We start from the raw sequence: 14,872 nt of genomic DNA on the forward strand, positions 1-14,872 counted from the left end.
GTGCGCCGGATTGAAAATTAGGATCGCGTTTGTTTTAACGCAGCGTTGCGAAGCCAGGAGGAGCGATGGCTCTGAAAAGGAAAGGCGGGACTGTAGCAAACCTTAACGGGTTTATGGACCGCCTTGTCTTGCAACTGGATTTACTACCACGCAGTCGTGGAATGCGCAAAACCGTCACAGGCTCTCTCCTGTGCCATGCTGCCGTAGGGTTCACTGTCGTTCTTTTCAACCTAGCCTGAACACCGTAAGGATTGTCGTGAGGGAGAACGATTGCATGCCCGCCTGGCCTGAACTCCTTGAAGAAATAGTGGGAAAAACACACAGTAGACATAGGCAGCATGTGTTAATGCATTGTCATGCTGCCAATGCAAACCTACTATGCTGATTTTGAACGGTAAACCACCAATTTGTATATGGGGGTTCCGTTGTTGTTTTTATTTTTGCCAGTCTCATTTAACATTAACAAAATTAATAAAAATACATACCCAAATACTTATTATGCATGGTTATTTTTTAATAGTTATATAAAAGAATTGTTTAAATATTGCCTGTAATGATAAAACACGTGTGTGTAATTGTTCCTCTCTGGTGGCTCTTAAACATCTGACATTTATTCTCTGAGGCTCCTTCCGCACAAGCAGAATAATGCACTTTCAAACTGCTTTCAGTGCTCTTTGAATCTGTGTGGAATGGCAAAATCCACGTGCAAACAGTTGTGAAAGTGGCTTGAAAACACATTATTTTGCGTGTGCGGAAGGGGCCTGAAGCTCTTACGTTCAGCAAGTTTGGCCACCCTCCTTTGCAAATTTGCTCCTCTAGAGCAAATGGCCTGTTGGGATTTTGCAAGTGTCTGTCACGACTCAGTTACAAAAGGGTTAACTGTTTATATGTAAATGAGTTGCTGAAGTCACCACTCTTTGTGACCTGATCCATTGATTAGCTATTGGTCAGTCAGATAGCCATTGCTTACATGTTAGTGAGCACGCACATTTAAAGTTATAAAGTTAACCGTTTGTTTGTTTGTTTGAGAAGAGGACACCACCACGAGCACGAGACAGCAGATAGGTACCAAGATGTAACCAAGCGTACAGGAATGTACATGTTGGTATCAAAAGAAAGAGATTTCTTATTTATATTGTCAAAGGCTTTCACGGCCGGAATCACTGGGGTGCTGTGTGGTTTCCGGGCTGTATGGCCGTGTTCGAGCAGCATTCTCTCCTGACGTTTTGTCAGATCCTCTGAAGATGCCAGATGCAGGCGAAACATCGGGAGATAATGCTGCTAGAATACAGCCATACAGCCCGGAAACCACACAGCACCCCAGATTTCTTATTTTATCTCCATTAACCCTCCCTTTACAGTTAGTAAACTCATATATGAAAAGCAACTGACAATCTGTTCTACTCTGCTAATATATATATAAATCCAACACAGACCCCCTCCGAAAGTTAAGAGCCCAAGTTCTTATATGCACTTTTACTTGCTTTCCATTCAGTTTTTTTTTAAAGGGTTAGCATATGTTCAGTTTCAAGTTCTTTAAGTGAAAAATTGAAACCCTGCTTTTTTTTTAAAGTCCTTGTTAGTGGCGGGGGGGGGGGGGGCGCATCTGGGCGGAAGTATTTTAGAAAACGGCCATACATTATAGCATATCCAGAGCCAATCCATTAAAAAGATTTTTTCCCCCCTGTTCGGTAATGAACTTTTAAGTATATATGTGCTTTAGATTAGCTGAGAGTCCTTTTAGAATGTACAAAATCCCTTCCATCGTATGACTCTCTAATTTGTTTTCCACTAAACCGGCTTCATTCTAATATCCATAGGCTGTATCCTTTCTAAAGACCTTTCCAGATGTGTGTGCACATTTCTTTTGGGAGGGCCGCTTGTGCATTGTGTCCCAGGACAAGGAGTGAACTGTTTCTCCGTTTTCTTGAGATACGGGTGAGGTGCATGTAAATTTCACTTACAGAATCTTCATGCAATGTCTTGGACGCCTGTCAAGCTATAAATATGTTAAATCGTAAGGCAGATACGGGACGTCGTGCATCAGGTGGAGCAGGCTTTGGTTCACAAAAGTTTTTTTTTTATAATATTTTTATTAAATATACGGTTCAATATAATACAGAAACACAAGACATAAGACACATATACACACAGTCACATCCACATATAAACAAAAAAAGAAAAACATTCAACTTTGCCTGTAAGCAGCATTTCAACCAAACATTTCACATATATGCATACTCAAAACATTATATTATTAGGTTGTCCACCCCCAGTAATTCCTGCATCATTGACCTTGCCAATCTCCCATTTCCCTCTCCATTCATAACTAGGTCATTTATCGACACTAACTACTTACTCCACTAAATATCCAGTCCCATTCTACAAACCACAAAGTCCCACTTCCTAAACTAAGCCTACACCATACACAAACAAAACAATTTTTTTTTTAAAAATAGACTTCCCCCATTACCCTTAAATTTCATAGTTCTAATTACATATTGGCAAATCGTTTCACTATATTCTCACCCTTATTCTTACTTTTTACAAAGGTTCCATCTTTATGTTACCATGAAGAGATCAATGGACTTTTCACCCATTCTTTTTTTTGGTAGCCTAACTAAATAAATACTTTCTCATTTGGTTCACAAAAGTTGACGCTAGATGCAAAATTACAGGTAGCTAATTTCCAAGGTGCTGAAAGACTTATTTATTTTGCCCGATACTGCCATGGACTTAGCAGGGCGTGACCGTGTTTGCCAAATCTGGCGTGGGGAATTCCTGTAGATTCAGAGGTGGTGCCCGGGGAGGGCAGATTTGGAAGCTGTTCATCAATCAGTAACAGTCAGGATGGTCTACACCAGTGATGGCGAACCTTTTTGAGACCGAGGGCCCAAATTCCAACCCAAACCCCACTTATTTATCGCAAAGTGCCAACACGGCAATTTAACCTGAATGCTGAGGTTTTAGTTTAGAGAAAAACAGTTGGCTCCCTCTTCCTCCGCCCCACCCACTCGAGCAGGGGCCAGCCTGCTCTAGCCTCCAGCAAGTCCTGCGTGCACTGCTCTGTGCCTCTCTAGCATCTCTGCCACCACTGCACCCTCCCCCCCACCTCGGGCAGGTGCCACCCTGAGCACAGACACCAGGCCCGCCGCAGCCGAGTCCCTCCCTACTCATCATGGTGTGCGCACGTCGCTGCCTCCAGTGGCCCAGGCTGTGCCTAGATGAGTGTGGGGGTGATTTTCTGCCCCCCACATGATGAACACTGTGTGTGCGTGCCCATAGAGAGGGCTTCGAGTGCCACCTCTGGCACCTGTGCCATAGGTTCGCCATCACTGGTCTACACAGATGAGCAGCAGCTCTGCCGAGTCTCAGGTGGAGCTCTTTCACAACACCTACTGCCCGGTCCTTTTAACTGAAGATGCCGGGGATTGAACTTGGGGCGTTCTGCATGCCAAGCACGTGCTCTACCACTGAGCCACAGCCTCTCTCTATGGCCCCTTCCACACATGCAGAATAATGCACTTTCGATCCACTTTCGATGCACTTTGCAGCTGGATTTTACTGTGCGGAATAGCAAAATCCACTTGCAAATTCAATTGTGGATTGAAAGTGCATTATTCTGCATGTGCGGAAGGGACCTTTGTGATTCTCCAGGGTCTAAGGCAGAGGTCTTCCCCATCGCCTACTGCCTGGTCCTGTTTTTGCTCTAACACATATACATGCCGAATTAGCATATGCGCACGAACTTCATACAGTGCCATAGGCTTGCTAGTGCGAGGGCAGGAAATACTCGAAGATTTTGGGGGCGGAGCCTTGGGAGGGACCGTGGGAGGGGTTTACAGTCATAGAGCCCACCCTTCTAAGCAGCCATTTTCTTTTGGCTGTCTGGAAATCAATGGTGGCACCTGGAGAGTGGCACCCTGATAATGGGTGGGGCTAATTTTAACCTTGCAACAACCCTGTGAGGTGGATCAGACTGTCAGACTATGACCAGCCCACACTTATCCGGTGATCTTCACCGCTCTATGGTAATCAGATACAATTTTTAAAAAGTTTGCTGCTTTAAGAACCAAGCAGAGATTTCACTTTTAGAGACATTTTGCTTTGTATCCCAGGACAAGGAATGTACTGTTTCTCATTCTCCGTGAGAAAATATGGGAGTGAGCCAATATATTGAGTTTTTATGACTGTCAAAAGCAGGAAACGTATCAATGGGAAACTCATCTTATTCATTTTCAATTTTATTTAATGTCATTTACAGTCCACCGTTCTCACAGGGACTATATGTTGAGTCAAGGCAGTCAACAAAATGATGCATTCAATAACCAATGAATTAGGATTTTGGAAGTCTAGGATAACCAAAAAGAACTGAAGCATAGCATAAATATTCAAATGACATATTAAGTAATACAGAAGTTACATGATAGGATCCTAAATACAATGATACGCTGCAGTACAGACCACGGTCTCAATCACTTATCCAAGTAAAATTGTGATCCATTTTGTGCAATGCAACCCTGTTAGCAGAGCAGAAAAGCCCTTTGGTTTTTCACAGTTTGTGGAAAGCCACAATTCATATTGCATTCTTCTAGTGAAGAAAATCTTGAAACGGGATATCAAAGAGTGCAGGAGTGGTGAAACAGCACAGAGTGGAGGATTCTAATGTAGTAAACCAGGTTTGTTTCCCCACTCCTACACATGAAGCCTGCTGAGTGACTTTGGGCTAGTCATAGTTCTCTCTGAACTCTCTCAGCCCCACCTAACTCACAAGGTGCTTGTTGTGGGGAGAGGAAGGGAAGGAGTTTGTAAACCAATTTGAATCTATCTATCTATCTATCTATCTATCTATCTATCTATCTATCTATCTATCTATCTATCTATCTATCTATCTATCTATCTATCTATCTATCTATCTATCTATCGACAATGAGAAAGAGCCAACATGGTGTAGTGGTTAAAATGTTAGACTAAGACATGGGAAACTCAGGTTTGAATCCCCACTCTGCCATGGAAGTTTGCTAGGTAACCGATCGTGGACCCGTTGTTCATTCTCAGTCTTAACCCTGGCAAATATTTGGATGGGAGACCTCCAAGGAATACCGATGACGGGATCCAGAGGTAGGCAATGACAAACCACCTCTGAACATCTCTAGCCTTGAAAACCCTACAGGACTGTCATTAAGTCGGCTGTGACTTGGCGGCCAAAAGAAATAATATATATGCAATTATAATTTGAATATTATTGTATACTGTGTCGTGCTGATCAATATTTTGCAATTTGTTATGGACTGCACATAACAGTATCATCCTAAATAAATCCTTATCAATCACTTTAATTCAGAAGGCCTTAAAGTGGTGTGGTTGATGTATTGTCGAAGGCTTTCACGGCCGGATTCCAACTGGTTGTGGTGGGTTTTCCGGGCTGTGTGGCCGTGGTCTGGTGGATCTTGTTCCTAACGTTTAGCCTGCATCTGTGGCTGGCATCTTCAGAGGTGTATCACAGAGGGAAGTCTTAGTCCAACGCTCTAAGTACAACATCACACAGGCTGAATAGTTGGACTCACCAATAATGCCTTGTGGGAGAAAGTCACGACCAGACATAGATCCTCCAAGTGTCACAAGAGCCTGAGCACATTGCCTCTCAGAATTGCCTTTTTTCCATGCCTTTAAAATTATATGGCTGTGATTCATCATTGCATGCAAGAATGCAAAATGCTGTGACAATTGTTGAAATGGACTGCAGGAATAATATTCTGCAAAAAAAACCCCGTCAGCATTAACCTGTAGATAATTTTTCTTCCAGACTGAACATTGTTTATTCTCCAGCTCTCATTTAGAAGCAAAAGGGAGGGCAGGAAGAAGCCCAGATCCAGCTTACCTGAAAAACCCCTCTCCAAGAAGCAATTGCATTGAACTTTAATGCCGTATATATTCCCAGGAGTCATTTTGGAAGCATCGGCTGAACAAAAAAAAAGGAGGAAAATGGTACATATAAAAAGAGCAGTATTAACAGAAACACATACTTATTGACGTCCTTCCCTGAATCCCTTCCAAATATCCAGCAATTTTCCAAACTTGAAATGGCAACCATATTAGGTCAGAGATATTTATCCTTTGTCATGAGGCATTTTTGGACCGTTCCCTGTTTAATTAATGATAAATAGTTGGGGTATATCTAATAGGTAATTTAGAATGCCATTTTAATGCTAAATCAGTCATTTGAACTTTGATATTCCTTGTTTTAACTTGTATATTTTATTGTCTGTATTTGGTTGGAAGCTGTCCAGGTTTGATTCCCTGCTCCTCCACCTGAGTGGTAGAGGCTTATCTGGTGAGCTAGGTTTGTTTCTGCACGCCTACATGCCTGCTGGGTGACCTTGGGCCAGTCACAGTTCTCTCAGAACTCTCTCAGCCCTACCTACTATCTCACAAGGTGCCTGTTGTGGGGAGAGGAAGGGAAAGGAGCGTGTAAGCCACCTCGAGTCTCCTTATAGGACAGAAAGATGGGACATAAATTCAAAAGTCTTCTTTTTCTTTTCTCCAGTCTTGCAGAGAGGCTGACGTTGCATTTTGGTAGAAATTAAAAATACAATAAAATGGAATAAATAAACCCTACAATTCAGCATCTTTGTTTCTGTTTCTAAGATGCCCACAATAAAACGAGAACAAAATGGAAAATACAATCAGCACTGAGCTTCCGTGTACAGCAGCAGTCTACCGCCAAAGGCTCTCCCCCCCGCCGCGGAGAGAGAGTAGCCGGAGGGGCGGGGCGGAGGCGGGCTTACCCGGCCGTCGTGACGTCACGGCGCGAAAAAAGCGGGAGGCGGCGGCGGCTCCGTTGCGCGGCTCGAAGACTCCATCTCCCGGCATGCCTGCGGCGACGTGGAGCATGCGCGCCGCGCATCCTCGGGCCTGCCATCTTGGCTGCCTTCAGCTGGCGCCACCGCCGCCAAACAAACCCCGGCCGAGCTCGGGGGCTGCGCAGGCGACGGCCCGGGGGTGGGGGTCCGCCGTGGCTCCGGGGGGGACTGGCAGGTGGGGACTGGTAGGTGGGGGGCTATGGGGGTTGCCCCCGGGGGGAGGGGATGCGCCTCCTCTTCCTCACAGAGGGCCCCTCCCCCACCTGTCTGGGGGAGGGGGAAAGAACCCCCCCTTGATGCAATGGCTGCTGATCTTTTGCATCCTTTCCCTTTGGGGGGGAGGGGGGTGGGGTATCATTGCTTATCCCCCCCCTAAAAATTGACCCCTCTTTTTGTTGTGCCCCCCCCCACTTTTGAATATTGATTGCACTTCACCCCCCCTCCCTATATGGCCTATTATTGCTGTTTCATATATTATTGTTCATTTTGGGTATTTTCTTTGGGGCGGGGGGAGGATGGAGCTGGAAGAAGGACAGCCTTGTGGGGTTTTAGGATGTTGGGGAGGAGGGAGGGCTTGGGATTGTCTTGCTTTTCCCCACTCCCTTTTGATTGGCTGCTGCTTCGTTCTCCCCCCCCCCCTTCCAGTATCTTTTCAGAAGGGGGGGGGGCGACAAAGAATCTGGTCTGATTTGCAGCACCCCTTCCATGGATGAAGTGCATCTTCACTCCATTTCCTCTCCCTTGCTTGAAATGTTTTTCCGGGGGAAGATGAAAAGAGGGAGAAATAACTGTGTATTTTCCTTCCTCTGTGCCCCCCGCCCCCCCAATTACCTGTTCTTTTAAATGCCTTTCTGCCTTTCCCTTCCTTCATTTGGGGGGTGGGGGGCAGGGGGAGAGGAAAAACCCCTTTCTCCCACGATCCCCTTTCTCCCTTCCCTCTCTCTTCCATCCTTTTTTAGGGGAAGGAATTTATATCCTCCCTTATTCTCTTTCCATCTCTGTGCTTCCCCTCCCCATATATATATTTGCATCGTCAGACGGAGTCATATAACCCCTTTCCTCCCTGGAATTCAAAGATGCCTTTACTCTGCTTTTCCCTGCCCCCCCCCCTTGTTGTCAATAGGATAATTGAATCCGCTGCTTCTCTCTATGTTCCTCTTTGTTGTTGCCGCTGCAAAACCCCTTGCAAGATGCTGCTCGGGGTCTCCTGCCCTTCATTTGGGTCTAGCAGCGGAGCAGTCCATTTTGAATCTTCCCTCTTTCCGGTTATGAGGTTGCTGCCTTTCTCTAGGGACTCAGTCCCATGAAATTGGGGGGTGAATGGTTTGGGAGTAATACATGAACGTATTGCTGTTCGCGGATTAGGAGCGGCCAACGCCGGGGTGTGTGTGTTGGCACGTCCATTGTGGTGGTTTGGCTCAAGTTTGGGTTATGTCCTCTGTTCATCCAGATGTGATTTGGCCTCCAGTTGTCATTCTGTAGCCTTGGATGGTGTTGAATTGATAAGGGCCCCATTGCTGAAAGATAGGTATACTTAGTTCCTGCCAGCCTTTCACCTCAATTTTTGCAAGGTTGGGGGTGAGGAGTGTTGAAATTCTGGCGCATTCTTGGATCTTTTCAGAATACAATATCAGAATTCGACGCGGGCTACAGGAAATCCACCCCAGATCTTCTTCCTCATTGGTCATCCAGTTGACTCGAGTCTGCTGACCTGTGGGATACACCTTTTAATTGGTAATTCGGGCAGCTAAAGATGTGCTTGTTTAACTCTGGCTGCTGCTTAGGGTTGTGGTTTCTTACCGTCGTTGGAAATGGAAAAATAATCTCCCACATGCAAGGTTGCTACTCTGGGAATGGTTGCTTAAATTTATGACATGTTCTCTTGTTTCGAGAAGGAGGCATTCAGGAATGCACAACTGAGTTTTAGATTTGACTTATTGGCCACTTTTCAAGCAACGATGCAGCCACTGAGTCCAACCACTGAAATCTTTTGTCGCTTAGGAGTCACGTAAGTTCGATGGCCCCGGTACCCTGTCAACCGGGCCCTGTAATTACCGTTTTCTCGTTGCCAAGTCTGGAATATTTATCCGCGGCCCCGGGCCTCTCGCCTGCCTGTACCTAGGTTGCAATGCTCGGAGCATTTCCTAACATATGTCTAGTCACTTTTTGGCCTGTGACAGGGTGTGTTTCTTTTCTGCCAAGGCAACTCGGTGCATGAAATGGAAAGACTGCAGCTGGAATATAACGGCTGTCGGGATCGTGCTGAGTGACTCCGATCAGATATAATGTCATTGTTTTATTGGCAGGTTGCAAAAACCTTTTGGATTTGTATAGCTGCGGCGTGGCTGCCTGCACGCAGGGCTGAATTAACTACTGTGCTGGTTACTTGGTGGAATCGGTCCCCTGACTTATTTGTTACGGGTTCCTGCGAATTGTGCATGTTGCGTGCACAAATCAAGATGAACTGTGGCGAGGACGCAGAGCGTGCACCTTTGCATAGTTCTTTGCAAGGATTTTGAGAATTTGTCTCAAATTAGTGGTCATCTGTGAGCAAAGACAGGAGAGCCAGTGTGGTGAAGTGCTTAAGAGCAGGTGCACTCTAATCTGGAGAACTGGGTTTGAGTCTCCACTCTGCTGCTTGAACTGTGGAGGCTTATCTGGTGAACAAGATTAGCTTGTGCACTCCCAACATACAACAGCCGGGTGACCTTGGGCTAGTCACAGTTCTTCGGAGTTTTCCTCAGCTCCCACTCACCCTACACGGTGTTTACATGAGGGGGGCGGGAAAGGAGTTTGTAAGCCCCTATGAGTCTCCTTACAGGAGAGAAAGGGGGATATAAATCCAACTGTTCTCTTCTTAGTTATTTAGGTGGGACCAATAAATAGTTGTGAATCGGCAACAAATCAATCGGTTAACAGATAGCTTACCAGAAATAAAATCTTGAACTTCAGTCTGGTTTTGGCCTGTACATCCAGATCTGTTTGCAAGCAACATTTGGAAATAAAGCTAAGGAGGGGAATTTTGCACCCAGGCCTATTCAAATCAAAAACCTTCAATGCCATATTATAAATAATTAGCAAAGTGCATAGAAGGAAATCATAAACAGATTAAAAGTTGTTTACAGCAAGGGAGCAACTTATGTCTTCGGACGGTTGTTACGGTCGATGTAGTAAGTCTAGTTGTCAAACTATCGCCCTTCCAGATAGTTATGGATTGTTAGTTCTTATCATCCCCCTGCCAGCATCATGCTGGCAGGGGATGATGGGAGCTGTAGTCCATAACATCTGGAGGGCCATGAGTTTGATACCTATGATGTAGTGAGATCTGCCAACCATTATTATAGATAGGAAATGAGCCATCGTAGATGTGATTTCTTCATTCTTATCTGCCAACAAAAGCTTCACACAGTCCTTGTCCGAAAGTTCTTTCTGATCATGAAGCAATTGGCCAAGGACAAGTGTTCGGGCCTCTTTGTGTAGAGGACAGTGAAGAATGATATGAATGAGCGTACTCTTCGCTATCAAACAGGGTTGCACAAGATTCGCTGCCCTTGAGCTTGAAGACAACCCCACTTTACACTTGAACTCCCTGCGGTGTAACTGGAGCAGATTTCTGCCTGTCTTCTTAATTACAATGGCGCCAGCACAGGCTGCAGCTTTGGTGAGGGGCCAGGAAGTGGGACTTAAAGCTTCACTGGTGAGAGGCGGGCATTGCAGGATGGGTTAAAGAGGGCAGCTGCAGACCGCGTGTAAAAGCGCAGGTTGACTGTGCCCGTTCCCATCCTGGGAACACTGGTCGCTTCCCTTCTTCTGGCTCAGAGTCTGGCCAAGCTGCAGCCTCATTTAAATGAAGTCTCCAAAAGTTTATCCAAATCAGAAGGCTTGAAGAGGCCCTCTCTGTCAAACTGACCTTGGTAGACCAATGATCTCTTTGTAAGGAGCAGCAGTGGCGTAGTGGCTAAGAGCAGGTGCACTCTGATCTGGAGGAACCAGGTTTGATTCCCCGCTCTGCCGCCTGAGCTGTGGAGGCTTATCTGGGGAATTCAGATTAGCCTGTACACTCCCACACATGCCAGCTGGGTGACCTGGGGCTAGTCACAGCTTCTCAGAGCTCTCTCAGCCCCGCCTACCTCACAGGGTGTTTGTTGTGAGGGGGGAAGGGCAAGGAGATTGTCAGCCCCTTTGAGTCTCCTGCAGGAGAGAAAGGGGGGATATGAATCCAAACTCTTCCTCTTCTTCTATAAGGAAGCTTCATGGAAAGGCATTATGGGGAAGGGCCGTGGCTCATCGGCAGAGTGTCTGTTTGGCACGCAGAAGGTCCCGGTTTCAATCCCCGGCATCTCCAGTTAAAAGGACCAGGCTCTGCCCAAAACCTTGGAGTGCTGCTGCCAGTTGAGTAGGCCGTGCTGACCTTAAATGAGCTGAAGGCGGCTTCGTGTGCATTCATCTTTAGGGGAGAAGCCACGATTCAGTGGCAGAATCTGCTGGCGTTGCAGAAAGTGCCAGGCTCTTTCCTTGGTTGGGTGGAAGACCATCCCAGTGGCGTAAGAGGTTAAGAGCTCGTGTATCTAATCTGGAGGAACCGGGTTTGATTCCCAGCTCTGCCGCCTGAGCTGTGGAGGCTTCTCTGGGGAATTCAGATTAGCCTGTGCACTCCCACACACGCCAGCTGGGTGACCTTGGGCTAGTCACAGCTTCTCGGAGCTCTCTCAGCCCCACCTACCTCACAGGGTGTTTGTTGTGAGGGGAGAAGGGCAAGGACATTGTCAGCCCCTTTGAGTCTCCTGCAGGAGAGAAAGGGGGGATATAAATCCAAACTACTACTCCTCCCTGAAACCCAGGAAAGCAGCTGCCCGCCCAAGTAGACAATAGCGACCTTGATAGATCGAGGGTCCGATTCAAGATAAGCCAGCTTCGTGTGTGTGGGGGGGGGGGAGGGGGAGGTACTTGCTTGAAGCAGCACTCGCACCCACAGCGCTATTTATTTATTTATATAAATAAATTTCGTTGTGCGTGCACAATGACAATAAAATGCTTATGCTTATATCCTGCATTTTCTCCTCCTGTCAGGATTCAAAGCCGCTTCTTAGAGCCAGCCTAGCCTAGACCACCAGTGTGGTGTAGTGGTTAAGAGCAGGTGGGCTCTAATCTGGAGAACCGGGTTCGGGTCCCTAGGCCTCCCCCTGAGCAGCAGACTCTTATCTGGTGAACCAGATGTGTTTCTGCACTGCTGGGTGACCTTGGGCCAGTCACAGATCTCTCAGAACCCTCTTAGCCCCACCTATCTCACAAGGTGCCTGTTGTGGGGAGAGGAAGGGAAAGGAGATTGTAGGCCACCTTGGGTCTCCTTACAGGAGAGAAAGGTGGGGTATAAATCCAAACTCCTCCCCCTCCTCCTCTTCTCCTTCTTCACTGTGGATCCTGTGATACTGGACCGGATCCTACTCATTTTCCACTTTCATAGTCTGGTGATCTTGAGGGAATCCTGAGATCTTTTTTCCCCTCTCTGGCAGCACCAAGGGAGGCTTTTCCCTCTGGCCGGCTTTCCTGTAGCTGACGTCTCCTTCCACAGGCTCTAGCGAGTCAAATCTGGGGTTCGTTCTCCAGCGGTGGCTGATCTTGGAAGGGCTCCGAATCCATTTACTTTATTTCTCAGAAAGGGGCAACCCTTTCTCTGTACTGTATAACACCAATGTGAAACCCTGCCTGTCTTAGAGAGTTTCATGCGTGTTCCCTTTAAAAATCTGGTCACAGTTGGCGGTTTCCTGATAAAAGCCAAGAAGAGCTATTGAATTTGTGTGATGTGATTTGCATCCCATTGAACCAGGGTTTTCTGTGCGTTTGCTGAAGCTCAGAAGAAACGGCTATGAATTCTAGCGTGGTGTGGTGTGGTTAAGAGCAGTTGGATTCTAATCTGGAGAACCGGGTTTGATTCCACTCCTCCACCTGAGTGGGGTAGAGGCTTATCTGGTGAACCAGATGTAACTCCCCACACTCTTACAACCCCACCCTTTGAAACTCTCTCAGCCCCACCTGCCTCACAAAGTGTCTGTTGTGGGGAGAGGAAGGGAAAGGAGCTTGTAAGCCGCCTTGAGTCTCCTTACAGGAGAGAAAGGTGGGGCATAAATCCGAAACTCTTCTTTTTCTTTTCTCTAGTCTTGCAGAGAGGGTGACATTGGAACGTGATGCAACGTGCAAGCAGATATGTTGGACGGGATCATAGAAGCAGATTTCTTCTGGGGCTAATGTGCTGTTCGTTGCTTCTCGCTATGTTTTGTAAGATGGGTTAAGGCGAACAGGTGGATTATTTTCTTTTGTTGTTGTTGTTGTTTTAAAAGAACCTTCCGTTTGATCTGAGAGCTTTCCCGGGGCTGTGAAATCCGTCATTGAGACTTCCTGTCGTTTTTTTCATTGGTGTGGTTGACTCACGCCCTGATTGGGATGGGCCCGGGTTAGTCTGGTCTTATCAGATCTGGAAAGCTAACCAGGGTCAACCTTGGTTAGTATCTGGGTGGGAGACCACCAAGGAAGTATGGTTTGCCCTCACCTGGATGTCCCAGGCCAGCCCGATCTCAGTTCGTCGTCGGATGTTTTCATACGTTCTGGCAGCGAAGAAAATGAGCTCCAATGTGATTGCTAAGGAAGCCGTCTTTTAGAGCTGATTCTTGATTGTTCTGTTTTACGGGCATATTCTTGTATATTTTACCTAACATAGCTGTTTGTTTTAGCCACCGCTGTATATTTTAATTTAATTATGTATACTTGTCATGATTTTATGTAACGGTTGATGTGTTGTAATGATTCGTAGCTACAAATAAATAAATGCAAATGGATTCATTCAGCAGCTCTCAGGAGCTAAGCAGGGGCAGCCCTGACTAGTTCTTGGGTGAGAGACCACTGGGGAAAGCCAGGGTTGCCACGCAGAGGCAGGCGATGGTAAACAACCTTTGTATGCCGTATGGCATGACCTGGTTGACCAAGGCTAGCCTCACGTCAGCTTTCAGAAGCTAAGCAGGGACCACCCTGGTTTGGATTTATTTATTATATTTTTAGGCTGCCCTCCCCAGAAAGCTCAGGGCAGTGCACAACCGTTATTAATACAATAAAAACCCATAAAACAATAATCTACATTTCACAGGCTCATTCCGCACATGCAGAATAATGCACTTTCAAACTGCTTTCGGTGCTCTTTGAAGCTGTGTGGAATGGCAAAATCCACTTGCAAACAGTTGTGAAAGTGGTTTGAAAATGCATTATTTTGCGTGTGCGGAAGGGGCCACAGTTAAAACAACCAGTATGGCGACTTTACCCTCCCAATCCTAACCCCACCTCCGCCCACGGGAGGCCTAGATGACATGAGGGTCTGACGGTCATCCCAGCTGGCCAAAAGCCTGGTGGAACAGGTCTGTTATGCAGGCCCTGTGGAAACTTTGAAGGCCTATTCCACCAGGTAGGGGCCAGGGCTGTAAAAGCCCTGGCCCTCGCAGAGGCCAGCTGGATCTTTTTTGGGCCGGGGATTTCCAGCAGGCTCTCCTCTGAAGAACGGATTGACTGGGAGACCACCCAGGGAAGGCCAGGGTTGCTATGCAGAGGCAGGAAATGGTAAACAGCCTTTGTATACCATATGTTAGTGGTGGCGAACCTTTGGCACTCCAGATGTTCTGGACTACAATTCCCATCACCCCCTTCCAGCATAACCAATTGGCCATGCTGGCAGGGGCTGATGGGAATTGTAGTCCAGAACATCTGGAGTGCCAAAGGTTCGCCACCACGGCCCATATGGCATGGCCTAGATCAGGGGTCTGCAACCTGCGGCTCTCCAGATGTTCATGGACTACAATTCCCATCAGCCCACCAGCATGACCAATTGGTACCTCTCTTTTCTACATTGGTTAGACCTCACCTGGAATATCGTGTCCAGTTCTGGGCACCGCAATTCAAGAAGGACATTGGCAAGCTGGAATAGGTCCAGAGGAGGGCAACCAAAATGGTCAAAGGTCTGGCATTGT

General features: G+C 46.8%; 1 protein-coding gene across 1 annotated transcript in view; it reads left to right on the forward strand.

The window, feature by feature from the left end:
* Window positions 1-6,908: 6,908 nt before the first annotated feature.
* Window positions 6,909-14,872, forward strand: part of EMSY (EMSY transcriptional repressor, BRCA2 interacting) — a 35,948-nt gene continuing 27,984 nt past the window's right edge. The window contains 1 exon segment of the mRNA XM_048493047.1: window positions 6,909-7,038. The gene's annotated coding sequence lies outside the window, so the exon portion shown is untranslated.

Source organism: Sphaerodactylus townsendi, linkage group LG04 (assembly GCF_021028975.2).
Source record: "Sphaerodactylus townsendi isolate TG3544 linkage group LG04, MPM_Stown_v2.3, whole genome shotgun sequence".
In the NCBI taxonomy this organism is placed as follows: domain Eukaryota; kingdom Metazoa; phylum Chordata; class Lepidosauria; order Squamata; family Sphaerodactylidae; genus Sphaerodactylus; species Sphaerodactylus townsendi.